Source organism: Mesocricetus auratus, unplaced genomic scaffold (genome assembly GCF_017639785.1).
Source record: "Mesocricetus auratus isolate SY011 unplaced genomic scaffold, BCM_Maur_2.0 Super-Scaffold_100021, whole genome shotgun sequence".
Lineage (NCBI taxonomy): Eukaryota > Metazoa > Chordata > Mammalia > Rodentia > Cricetidae > Mesocricetus > Mesocricetus auratus.
The window spans coordinates 7,785,556-7,797,764 of NW_024429202.1; the positions used below are offsets into that span (position 1 = coordinate 7,785,556).

At 42.3% G+C, this 12,209-nt stretch overlaps 1 long non-coding RNA gene across 1 annotated transcript; it reads left to right on the forward strand.

The window, feature by feature from the left end:
* Positions 1 to 89: 89 nt before the first annotated feature.
* Positions 90 to 11,234, forward strand: LOC121133299. Its single transcript, XR_005870120.1, has 2 exons — positions 90 to 145; positions 9,794 to 11,234. It is a non-coding gene; the product is annotated as an uncharacterized LOC121133299 (long non-coding RNA).
* The last annotated feature ends 975 nt before the right edge of the window (positions 11,235 to 12,209 follow it).

The following is a 12,209-nucleotide window of genomic DNA, read 5'->3' on the forward strand; positions in this document are numbered from 1 at the left end:
TAACTGGAGAATCCTGAGACTCCAATGTCTTCCTGTCGTCAATGTGGCTGGAGAATGAATGCCAGCTCTGAGACCTTGCTCCTGTCTTATATACCTCCTAATGCTGGGGTTAAAGGCTTGTGATCCCAGGTGCTGGAATCAAAAGGTATGAGTTCTGCTACCCTTCACTCTTGTAGGTCTACCTCTTTTTTTTTTTTGGTTTTTACGAGACAGGGTCTCTGTATTGTTTGAGGCTGTTGGTCCAGCCCGGCCTCGAACTCAGAGATCCACCTGCCTCTGCCTCCCGAGTGCTGGGATTAAAGGCGTGCGCCACCAACACCCAGCCTGTCTACCTCTTAATCCTGAGTCCTTGGATTAAAAGGTGTGTACTACTACTGCCTGATCTCTATTAACTTGAGGACTTTGCTTTCTGAATCCTCAGGCAAGTGATATATATATCACCACACATTAGTACTCCTAAGGCTGAGGCAAACAGTTGAATCAATAGACATCCCTATAGTAACAGCAGACAGAGGATTCATTAGGGAATGGTGCCTGCATAATGAGCTAGATCAAGTGTGCTAATCAGGTGCCAAACACTCAGTGTCAATAAACATTTTTCTCAAGTGGATATGCAACAGTTGAGGATAGAGCATATGTTAGGCTGTGATATGTTAACTATAAAAGGATTAAAATAGAAGTGTTTTCTGATCAATGAGACAAAGCTAGAGATTAACAGTGTAAGGGTACTGGGATTAGACAACACATTCTGAATCAAAGCTGTGGAAAGTCACAATGGAAATGAAGGACTTGAGAAACAAGAACCGTATATACAAACTTATGGATACAATAAACATGGTGCCAGGAGAGATGTTTTATACCTGAAACTGAAATTAAGATTTCAAATCACCAGACATACACTTGAAGAAAAAGTAAAACTTAAACCTAAAGATAGCAGATAATTAGAGCAGAGATAACTCATAGGCACAAGAGGGGAAGAGGTTATGCTTTTGAGGAAGAAATTGGCAAAGCTTTAAACTAGATAAAAAGGAGTACAGCCGGTTTTGTGGGAGAGAGGATTAATGAAAGACTGAGTCATTCTGGGAGAGAGAAAATAACTGTAAGAGTTATTTGCTCTTAAATTAGTTGCCCTGGATAAAGTGATAAGTTTCTAGAAACTCAACCAAAACCTACTTGCAAAATAAAAATATAAACAGATCTATAGCCAACATGAAAACCCAACCAGCAATCAGAACATCCAAGCAATCAAGTTAAAGGCCACCTGAACACAATGCTAAGGCTCAGTCCTCCTTCTCTATTGTACACAGTCCAGGACCCTTCCCAAGAAATGCCACCTACAGAGAAGTTGGGTCTTTACAAGCCCTCATCACAGGACATCCCATCAACTTGTTAATCTCAATCAAGAAGGCCTCTACTAGACCCCACCTGGGTCTCCCTGGTACCATCCCCTATCCCCTGCCCATCATCCATCCCCTCAATCTTCCAGAGGTCCACTCTTGCCTTTCCTGTGTGGGCGGGTCCTCTGGATGCCAGTCCTTCCAGACCCCACCCTCTTGTATACCCAGCTTCAGCTTCAGGAAAGGAGACCAGTGAAGACAGAAAGACCCTACCTGCACCCACTGGAAGAAGAGATGGGAAGACGACAGAATAAGAACTCAGCAATAGAAAGACCAACATGACTCCACCAGAATCTAGAGACCCAATGCCAGCAAGATCTGAAAAGCACTACATAGATGAAGCAGAAGAGACAGACCTTAAAATTTTTTAAGATAGAGACTCTCAAAGGAAACGAGGAAATCCCTTAAAGAAAAAAAACAAAAAATATATGAAAGGGAGGAAAAGGCAAAACAAAACATTCAAGAAATAAACAACTCTCTCAAAGAATCTAAAAAGTACCAAGAAAACAAATGAAACAACTCAAACAGTTGAAGGATTGAAAGCTGAAATAGAAACAAAGAACACAGAATGAGGGGATGCTGGAAATAGAAAAGTGGGTAAGCGATCAGGAACTACAGATACAAGTATCACCAATAGAATACAAGAGAAGAGAGAATATCTCAGGTGTTGAAGACTCAGATATACAGTCAAAGAAAATCTCAAAACCAACAAATCCCTAACACAAAACATCCAGGAAATATGGGACACTGAAGAAGCCAAACCTGAGAATAGGTATAGAAGGCAAAGAAAAAAAAAAAACAGCTCAACGGTACAGAAAACATTCAAAATCATAGAAGAAAACACTTCCCTAACCTAAAGAAGGATATGCCTATGAAAATACAAGAATCTTACAGAACACCCAATAGGCTGGACCAGAAAAGTCACCTCACCACATAAGCAAAACAAACCTACAGAATAAAGAGAAAATATTAAGAGCAGCTAAAGAAAAAGGCCAACATATAAAGGCAGACCTATCCGAATTACATCTGATTTCTCACTGGAAACTATGAAAGTGAGAAGATCCTGGACAGATGTCCTTCAAATGCTAAGGGAACAAGGATGCCAGCCCAGACTACTATACCCAGCAAAGCTTTTAATTACCATAGATTGATAAAACAAAATATTCCATGACAAAGCCAGATTTAAACAATACGTATCCATGAATCCAGATCTACACAAAGTGCTGGAAGGAAAAATCTAGACCCAATGAAGATAACTACACTCACAAAGACATAGGCAATAGATAATCCCACTTTACCAAACACCAAAAGAAAAAGGGAGAACCTACACACAATAAATCAAGCACAAACAAGAATCAATGGTCATTAATATCCCAATGTCAACAGTCTCAACTTGCCTATAAAAAGGCAGGCTAGCAGAATGGATATGAAGACAGAACCCATCCTTCTGCTGCATACAAGAAACACATCTCAATGTCAAAGACAGAGGTTACCTCACAGTAAAGGGTTGGGAAAAGATTTTCCAATCAAACGGACCCAAGAAACAAGCAGGTGTAGCAATCCTAATATCTAACAAATTAGACTTCAAATTAAAATCAAGAGAATAACATTTCAATATTCAAAAGTTCATCAAGATGAAGTCTCCATTTTGAACATCTATGCCCCAAATACAAAGGCACCCACATTTGTGAAAGAAATACTAAAGCTCGTATCACAAAATCTCACACTAGTAGGAGACTTCAACACTCCGCTCTTACCATTAGACAGGACCTCCAGACAGAGACTTAACAAAAGAAGTTATGATCCAACTGGGTTTGACATCTATAGAACATTCCACCCAAACACAAAGGGATATACCTTCTCAGTGCCACATGGAACCTTCTCTAAAATTGACCACATAAACATAGCAAACCTCTACAGATACAAAAAAAATTGCATAACGCCCTGTATCTTATCAGACCATGAATTAAAATTAGAATTTAACAATAACACAAATTGCAGAAACCCTACAAACTCATGGAAATTGAACAATGCACAACTGCACCATCCCTGGGTAAAAGAAATAAAAGACCTCCTGGAATTCAATGAGAATGAAGACACAACATACCCAAACTTATGGGACACTCTGAAAGCAGTGCTGAGAGGAAAGTTCATAGCACTAGGTGCCCACATGAAGAAACTGGTGAACATTCACACTAGAGAATTAATAGCACAGCTGAATGCTCTAGAACAAAAAGAGGCAAACTCACCCAGTAGGAGCAGACACCAGGAAATCAAATTGAGGGCTGAAATCAAGTAGAAACCAGGAAAACATTGCAAAGAATCAACGATACAAAGAATTGGTTCTTTAAGAATACACACAAACCTTTGTCCAAACTAACCAAAAGACAGAGCATGCTAATTAACAAAATCAGAAATGAAAAGGGGGGCATAACAATGGACACTGAGAAAATCCAGAGAATCAAGGCATACTTTGAAAATCTATACTCCACAAAATTCGAAAATTTAAAGGAAATGGACAATTTCCTGGATAGATATCACTTGCCAAAACTAAATCAAGAACAGAAATATTAACAGACCTATAACCCCTAATGAAATAGAAGCAGTCATCAAAAGTCTCCCAACCAAAAACAGCCCAGGCTCAGATGGCTTCAGTGCAGCATTCTACCAGAAATTCAAAGAGCTAATTCCAATACTCCTCAAAGTATTCCACACAATAGAAGCGGGAGGCTCACTGCCAAACTCTTTACAAGGCTACAATTACCTTGGTACCCAAGCCACACAAGGACACAACTAAGAACTATAGACCAATTTCCCTCATGAACATCGATGCAAAAATACTCCAAATACTAGCATATCGATTCAAGAACACATCAGAAAAATCATTCACCATGATCAAGTAGGCTTCATCCCAGCAATGCAGGGATGGTTTAACATTAGAAAATCAATGTAATCCATCATATAAACAAACTGCAAAAGTAAAACCACATGTTCATCTCACTAGATGCTGAAAAAGCCTTTGACAAAATCCAACACCCCTTCATGATAAAGGTCCTATAGAGATCAGGGACAACAGGAACATACCTGAACATAATAAAAGCAATATACAGTAAACCAACAACTAACAAACTAAATGGAGAGAAACTCAATGCAAACTCAACTAAAATCAGGAACAAGACAAGGCTGTCTACTCTCTCCGTATCTCTTCAATATTGTACTTGAAGTTCTAGCTAGAGCAATAAGACAAAAGGAGATCAAGGGGATACAAATAGGAAAAGAAGAAGTCAAGCTTTCACTATTTGCACATAAGTGACCCGAAAAACTCCGCAAGGGAACTCCTAGAGCTGATAAACACCTTAAGTGGCAGGATACAAGGTTAACTCAAAAAAAAAAAAATCAGTGGCCCTATTATATACAGATGCTGAAGTGGCTAAGAAATCAGAAACACTCTTTATAATATGCCATAAACAGCATCAAATATCTGGGGATAATGTTAACCAAATAAGTGAAAGACCTGTATATCAAGAACTTTGAGTCTCTAAAGAAAGATATCAAAGGATACCAGAAAATGGAAAGATCTCCCATGCTCTTGGATTGGTAGGATCAACATAATGAAAATGGCAATCTTGACAAAAGCAGTCTACAAATTCAGTGCAATCCCTATCAAAATTCCGGCACAATTCTTCAGACCTTGAAAGAATAATCAACTTTATATGGAAAAACAAAGACCCAGGATAGCCAAAACAACCCTATACAATAAAGGAAGTTCGGGAGGCATCACTATACCTGACTTCAAGCTCTATTACAGAGCTATAGTCCTGAAAATAGCTTGGTATTGGCACAAAAATAGACCGGTAGACCAATGGAACCAAATTGAAAACCCTGATTTTAACCCACACATGTACGAACACTTGATTTTTGACAAAGAAGCTAAAATTATACAATGGAAAAAAGCATCTTCAACAAATGGTGCTGGCTTAACTGGATATTGGCATGCAGAAGACTGCAGATAGATCCATGTCTATTGCCTTGCACAAAACTTAAGTCCAGATGGATCAAAAACCTCAACATAAATCCATCCACAGTGAAACTTTTATAAGAGAAAGTGGGAGATATTCAATGAATTGGTACAGGGGACCGCTTCCTGAACACAACACCAGTAGAACAGACACGGAGATCGACAATTAACAAATGGGACCTTCTGAAACTAAAAAGTTTCTGTAAGGCAAAGGACACAGTCAACAAAACAAAAAGGCAGTCCACAGAATGGGAAAAGATATTCACTAACCCCACATCTGACAGAGGGCTGATCTCCAAAATTTACAAAGAACTCAAGAAGCAAGTCTCCAAAACACCAAAGGATCCAATTAAAAAGTGGGGTACAGAGCTAGAGAATTCTCAATAGGGGAGTCCAAAATGACTGAGACACTTGAGAAAGTGCTCAGCATCCTTAGCCATCAGGGAAATGCAAATCAAAACAACTGAGATACCATCTTACTCCCATCAGAATGGCTAAAATCAAAAACACCGAAGACAATTTATGCTGGAGAGGATAACACTCCTCTACTGCTGGTGGGAGTGCCAACTCGTACACCCAACTTTGGAAATCAGTATGGAGATTCCTCAGGAAAATGGGAATCAGCCTACCACAAGACCCAGCAATTCCACTCTTAGGCATATATCCAAAAGATGCAAATTCATACAAGGACATCTGTTCCACTGTGTTCATAGCAGCATTATTTGTAATAGCCAGAACCTGGAATCAACGTCAATGCTCAATGAAGAACCTAGATGCCCCTCAAGTGAAGAGTGGATAGAGAAAATGTGGTACATTTACTCAATGGAGTACTACTCAGCAGAAAAACAATGGAATCTTGAAATTCGCAGGTAAATGGGTGTCACTAGAAGAAACCATCCTGAGTGAGGTAACTCAGTCACAAAAAGACAAACATGGTATGTACTCACTCATATGGATTTTAGACATGGATCAGGATAGTGCCAGTCTGCACTTCCACTGACAGAATCTGGGAAATAGGAAAGAACCTAGGAGATATGCATGGTACCCAAGAGAAGAGGAATGAGGCAAGATCCTCTGAACAGATGGGGAACATGGCGAGAGGTGGGGGAGGGTGGGAGTTGGGAAGAAGAGAGGGGGAGAAGAGGAAGAGTAGGTCATGGGGAAATAGGAAGGTTGAGTGGGGGTAGAATAGGGAAGAACAGGATGAGAGATACTGTAATAGAGGGAGTCATAGGTTGGAAGAGAGATCAGGCACCAGTGAGACCTCTAGTGATCTAAAGGGATGACACCAATTGGCAAGCTAAGCAATAGTGGAGAGACCACCTTAAATGCCCGTTCCTGATAATGAACTTGATGTCTACATTATATGCCATCCTAGAACCTTCATCCAGTGACTGATGGAAGCAGAGGCAAACACCCACAGTTAATCACTGAACTGAACCCATGGAACCCAGTGACAGAGAGGAGCGATGAGCAAATTGGCAAAGAATGGGCTGGCAAAACCAGCAGAGACAGCTGATCTGAACAAGGGGGAGCTCTTGGACCCCAGACGGACAGCTGGGAGGCCAGCATGGGACTAATCCAGGTCCTTCATCATCCCACACAAGTTCTACCTAGTCCCTAAATTTCCAGTTTTACTTCCTAAAAATGTGTTTTTGCCTGCATGTGTTTGTATATCACCATGCATATGGTACCCACAAGAAACAAGCGGTTGTCAGGTCCCTTAGAATTCAAGTTATAGGCAGTTAGCCACCATGTATTACCCCCTCCAGGAGTGTTAAGTGCTTTAACCGTTGAACCATGTCTTCAGCACCCCACCTTTATCCTCTCAGCATCTGCACTGTTTTCCTCTCCTGATGAGAAACTTCTCTACAATACAACCACACTGGCTCTCATGTTCTTCCCCCCATTATCTAAATCTGGGAAAGATCTATGATGGGGAATGTTCTTCTGTGTATGTTTCTCTTACTGGTTAATGAATAAAACACTGATTGGCTAGGCAGGAAGTGACATAGCTGGGCAGAATCAGAATATAAGCAGAGACAAACAGGAAATGGTTCTCTCTGTAGACCCTGAGGCAGCCATCATCATGTAGCAGGTAAAGGTGTTGCAGGTCTGGTAAGCTTAGACCATGTGGAAATACGTGGATTAGTAGTTATGGGCTAACAATTAAGTCAGAGCTAGCCGATAAGCCATAGCCAAAGGCCATTATAATATAGTGTTTGCATGTTTCTTTAGGCCAGAGAAGGGAGGCAGGACCAGCAGGGCCAGAAACTTTCACATTACAGTTGCTGGAAAGTTTCTCATCTAACTTAACTCCATTTTTTTACAGAAGGACAAAAATTGAGGGACAATTGTAGGTACGTAGATAGCATGTATTCCTTAGGGTCTGAAGTACTGGCTTCATGCTGCTTTCACTCAGGGCTAACTCTAGCAAATAGGCACTAGTTTAATAAGGTCAGGTGATGAACCACCCATCTTTGGTAACCTTGCCAGGCTCCCAGTGGTGGTAATGGGACACCGATAGAGCCACAAAACCTACAACCCACTCTGTCCTGCCACAAGATGTGCTGGGGTAATGGTGTCAGAGCTTGTAAGAGTGACCAACCTGTGACTTGTGGCTTGGGAACCCAGGCCTGACACTGCCTGGGTGGCTAGGAACCTGAAGCTGTACGGCTCAGGGACCTAGAGTAGAACGAGGTGGACTGACAAAGAGTAAAGGAAACAATCCCTAAAGATATTCTGCTGTACTCATAGGCCAGTGCCTAGCCCAATCACCATCAGAAGAGGCTCCATCAGGCAGCTGATGGGAGCAGATGCAGAGACCCAAGCCAGACATTAGCTGGATTTTGGGGAATTATCGGGGTGGGGGGAATAAAGGACTGTAAGAGCCAGAGGGGTGTTCAGTTGATATCACTGGAGGCCTGCTGGTTTCTGAAGGGAAATGGAAGAGTCTGCAGGGAAAGGAGGGAGGTACTTGGCTGGGAGGAGTGGAGAGAAGTTGTGGTTGGAATGTATTGTATGAGAGTAGAGTAAATAAAAATGTCAGGTGATGGACACAGATTCTCTGCTTCTGCCTGTCCCTCTTTCATTATCCCCCCAAGCCCCAAATCCTAGATCTGTAGCATGAGTTTTCTCTGGCTCGGTAGGTCCCACTGCCCTTCTCTGCCCCAAACAGGCAGATGCTATGTTAGTATAAAGATGTTGGCTGGAGACTTGGGATTCTTCTTAACCCATAACTACTAATGTATTTCCTCGTGGCCTTGTCTCACTGGAGAAAGACCTGTTAGTCCTCTGGTGTCCTACATATCGACTGCTCAGCGTGTCCCCAGAGAAGGGAAGAGGAGAGGATAGCAATTTCCTGTTTGTCCCTGCTTATATTCTATCTCTGCCCTGCTATGTAACTTCTTGGGAATCCCATGACAGCTCCTTGGCCTACACTTCCCAGAATCCTCCTTGTCTCCTAGTCCCACCTATCTTGCTTTCCTATTGGCCAACAGTGCTTTATTCAACCAATAAGATAAACATACACAGAACATTCCTCATCATCTTTTCTGTTTAAATAAAAATACATTCCCCATCAAGCAACTTTGCAGTTAATATAAGATAACTAAGGTACACCAAAGTATGCTTCAGTGAAGCCCAATGAACCATCAAAGGCCTTAACATTGGCTCAAAACTCTGCTGGGGTCACCTGACTGGGCAGACAAAGGAGTGACCAGGTTCTCATGCACAGGGCCAGTGCTCAATGATTGTTTCTGGGGGGGGGGTGCTACATGTCTTGTAATGAGACTATAGATACTGTGTAAACAAGCCCTTTAGAGACAAGTTCTACTGCAGGCAATGCAAACACAGTATCAAGGGAGGACCAGGAGTACAGGCTGGCATTTGCATCACATAAATGGGTCCAGGTGACTTAGGCACCGTTTCTGCCATCGTGTCCAATTTGGTCATGGGCTCTGGAAACCTGGGTAATTTGCACTTGTGGGTAGTGATGATGCTCATGAAAAGTGAGCTGTGAGGGGAGAGGCAGGGCTGGGAGAGAAAAAAACAAAAAATAAATCCTAGTATAGTGAAAATGCTGTGGGGAAGCCCGCTATTTGGGGATATTTCTCAGTGTGTAAACACAGCACTTTCCACACAGCCTGGTGATCTAAGTTCAATGGTGAGAATCCACTGAAAGCTTGACACACTGGCACACGTCTTCAGTCCCAGCATTCCTATAGCAAGGTGTGGAGAGAACACGGCCGAGCTCAGTTTGGGCTGAAGAGGCCGAGAAGCAAGAGAAAAGGAGAGAGGAAGGAATGGGGCTTAGAACAAATTACACGGTGTCAAAGGCTGCTGTACAGCTGGATGAAAGTATAAATGTTTCAAACAGGTTTCAGATTGTGGCATCTCCGGATTCCATTTCAGAAGAGATACACACTCTAAATTACTTCTGTCAGCAATAGGACATATCCTTCGTGAAATATGTAAGTCGAACCACTGCTGATCCAAGGGTGAGCTTCCAGCTTCAGAGGTGGAGTTCTTCCATTATATCATTCCCAAGGGCAGGCAGAAGCTGAAAATGTACACGCTGTTAATGGAACAAATTTGATAAAGGAGACCTTGCTGCTAGAACAAATGCATAGACCATGACTACTTTTCACTACAAGCTCATTGAGAAAACAAAAGTATTTGTGATGCCCTGTGCTGGGCCTGGAGAGATTGCTCAGTGGTTAAGAGCATTTGGCTCTTCTTTTAGAGGACCTCAGTGTGGTTCCCTGCACCTACATGGGTTGGCTGACAACTGCCTGTAACTCTAGCTCCAGGGATCTGATGCCCTCTTCTGGGTTCCAGTCATTTGCATTTGCACTCAAGGAATACCTCCTCTGCCCCTGCCTGCCTATAATTTAGAATGAGACATGCTGACATGCTATGCACACACATGTCCTTGCAGAAGGTCAAGTGCTCTGCTCTCCATTAGCTAACCTTGACCACGTATGGGGCAGATTTAGACGGGAACTGTTCATCCTGGACATTATGCAGAATGTCTTCAAGTCAGCATACTAATGTCAGAACTTCTCATGGACTTTCCTGTCTCCCAATCTCAGGGAGGACACATGGGTTAAAGAATAGAAATGTAATCTAATCAGTTTGCAAAAGCTGAATGACAAGGGTGAGAACTTTTCAGAAGAGTTAGGGAACTTTGTGTGGTAGACGTGTAAGCAAAAACTTGTGGAAGGAAGCTCTGCCTGTGGCTGTGAATGATGAGTGACTGACAGCAGAGAGTGACCAGCTCATTGGGACCTCAGTACTGTGGAGAGACGAATGCTGTGGGGCCAGAGGCTAGGACAGCGGCCGTTCCTCCCCACTATTGAACTAACATCTTGCCGCAGTAGATTAAACCAACAATCATAGATGATACTGACTTAGCTTTCTGGGTTGGTAGAAGCTAGTTTACCGCTAAGAAGTCATCAGATAGCTTGTAGGACAGGTCCCACACCACAGCACCTGCCTCTGATGTTCCTACCAATATATTTTAAACTTGCCTTGAGTTACGATTTTCTTTGTTCTGTAAGACTGCATTTAAAAGCTTCGTGAAACTGCTTCCAAGATGGAACATTGAATTCGGGGAACCTGAGTCTGTTCCTGGGCCATGGTCACTCAAAATGGAACTAGTGATCTTATGCATGTGGCTGGAACTGAAGCTTCTTTCCTTTGGAGTTGGCTAAACTATCTCAGCTGTGAGAAAGCCTAAAGCTAAGACTTTAACAAATTTGATGGGACACATGATTCATCTGATTTTTTACTATGTTTTTTAAAATCTCACCTATAAATTTTTTCTATTTTTAATCATGTGTCTCTATAGGGTGGGGGTGACTTGTGCGTATGAGTGTAGTGTCTGGGGGACAGAAGAAGGTGTAGAGTCCCCTGCAGTTGTAGCTACAGGAGCTTGTAACTGCTCCATCTTGGAATTGAACTCAAGTCCTCAAAGACCAGCAAGTGTTGCAGGCTGAGTCATCTCTCATTTTTGACGAATCTCCCCTTGAGCTTCGGGGTAATCATTCTTCATTAAGCCTAACTGTTGGGTTCCAGCCCCCATGGGGTCTCTGAGTTGCTTGTCAGCCAATAACCACAGGTACATCCTGTTTTCTAGTCCTGGCTTACAGCCCTGGCCTTGCCCCACTGACATCAACCTCTAATTATGAAAGCATGAACTCTTACACCTGCAGTTTCTCCACTGTGCTATAAGTCTGTATACAAGGCTGCTCCCTCCTTGCAACACACACACACACACACACACACACACACTTAGCACAATGGCTAGACATCTTTGTCTTTCATTTAAATCTCCAGGCTTTTGCCCAATACATTAGACTTGCTCATGGCACAGGTGCTATACTTACACCTCAGACCAATTTTTGTTGTTTTTGAAGTGGCTCGTTCTGTAAGCCCTGACTGTTCTGGAACTCACTTTGTAAGATCAGGCTGGCCTCAAACTCAGATCTGCCTGCTTCTGCCTCCCGAGTGCTGGGATTAAAGGTGTGCACCACCATGTCCAGCTCAGACATGTTTTTGTGTCACTAAGTTTTTCACAATAAAGGGAAAAAGATGACAGTCGTATTTGGTCCTAGAATAAACTAGGACCCAGAACATATGCTCATATTCCAAATTTTATGTTCCATGTAACAGAATGAAGAAATTCAGAGACCAATACTTTAAAGCACACTGGAGATGTTGGATAAAGTGAGCTTCAGCAGAGACAATCTACTATAGGCTTAAAATGCTATCTTATGCCATTCCTTAGTCTT